The sequence below is a fragment of the Morone saxatilis genome, unplaced genomic scaffold (genome assembly GCF_004916995.1).
Source record: "Morone saxatilis isolate NCDOM2014 unplaced genomic scaffold, NCSU_SB_2.0 Contig6, whole genome shotgun sequence".
Classification (NCBI taxonomy): domain Eukaryota; kingdom Metazoa; phylum Chordata; class Actinopteri; family Moronidae; genus Morone; species Morone saxatilis.
The window spans coordinates 5,843,701-5,844,888 of NW_023340206.1; the positions used below are offsets into that span (position 1 = coordinate 5,843,701).

General features: G+C 34.1%; 1 protein-coding gene across 1 annotated transcript in view; it reads left to right on the plus strand.

The window, feature by feature from the left end:
- clic5a (chloride intracellular channel 5a) overlaps positions 1-1,188 on the plus strand; it is a 9,415-nt gene that overhangs the window by 1,011 nt on the left and 7,216 nt on the right. The gene's annotated exons all lie outside the window — the stretch shown is intronic.

Consider the following 1,188-nt stretch of genomic DNA (forward strand, 5'->3'; position numbering starts at 1 on the left):
TGTGTGTGTGCGTGTGTTACTGTGGTTCTAAATATAAGTTCAGTTGAACTGACAAGAATGTTCTGACTCAGTGCTCGGACAGTTGGGGACGGCTCGTGTCGCATTGAGTAATAAAAAGCTACACATTGTACCTCCAGAGGCAAAAACACACACACACATTGAACTTATTACACAATCAGCACATTCCACACTAAAGTCCAGTTTCTCTGAAGTATACGGGGATCATAAATCTGACACTTTGAAACTACGACAGTGTAAATCATAGCAATATAATCCTGAGATCATTGCAGTACAATAAGAGCGATAAGAGTGTCTGAGGTCTACCGCTGGCAGCACACAGCGGCTCCAAACTATTTCCACGCTCACTTTTATTAAATGTCTTCTTGAAGTGTTAGCAATAGAGGTTACCTTTAATTAGTAGCTACAGTATAAAGACAAATATAGCTAATTAATCATCAAATACACAGGAGCTGAAAGTAGCTAGTGGCTATTATTTTAATTCATTTAAATAATGAATGGCTTGATTAATAGTTAATAAATCATTTACTAATACTGTATAGATTGGGTATAATCATTATAACTTTTGGGTTGCCAGGTTGGTACACTCGCTTTATATTATTTTAATTCCTCCCAATGAACTCTTATCTTATGGAAAATGTCTGCTGGGCATCTTGACCAGAATCCATTTATAAACAACTTATTAACACTTACAACGACAAACTAAGACATGTGCTATAGGAGGATTTTCCACAATCTGGCTACCCAAAGGTTATTCTTATCAATGTCTTATAACTGATCGATAAAGTGTTAGTAAATTATTTATCAATCCTTAGTAAAGCCATCAATCAGGGCTCATAAAGCCTATATTTAGCTATATTAGAATGGGGTACTGTATATATGTATAGTTTCCTCCAACAATTCTTTTTTCAAATTATACCAATATCCAGTGTAAGAAGTAGGCAGAGGTTTGATGTTTGACTTGCAAGTACACCAGGATAATTTCAACAAATATATTTAGTATAGTGGTATATAAAATTGGTGAAATCTTAGATTTACTGAAAATATTTCAATAAGGCAGGCCAAGTTTGAGCTTAAATGATGTAAATCTTTACAAAAAAGGGTCAAAACATACCTAGTTTCTTCTTCTATTTTAATAAAAATGCATAGTAATTTCCTAAAACAGCTGGT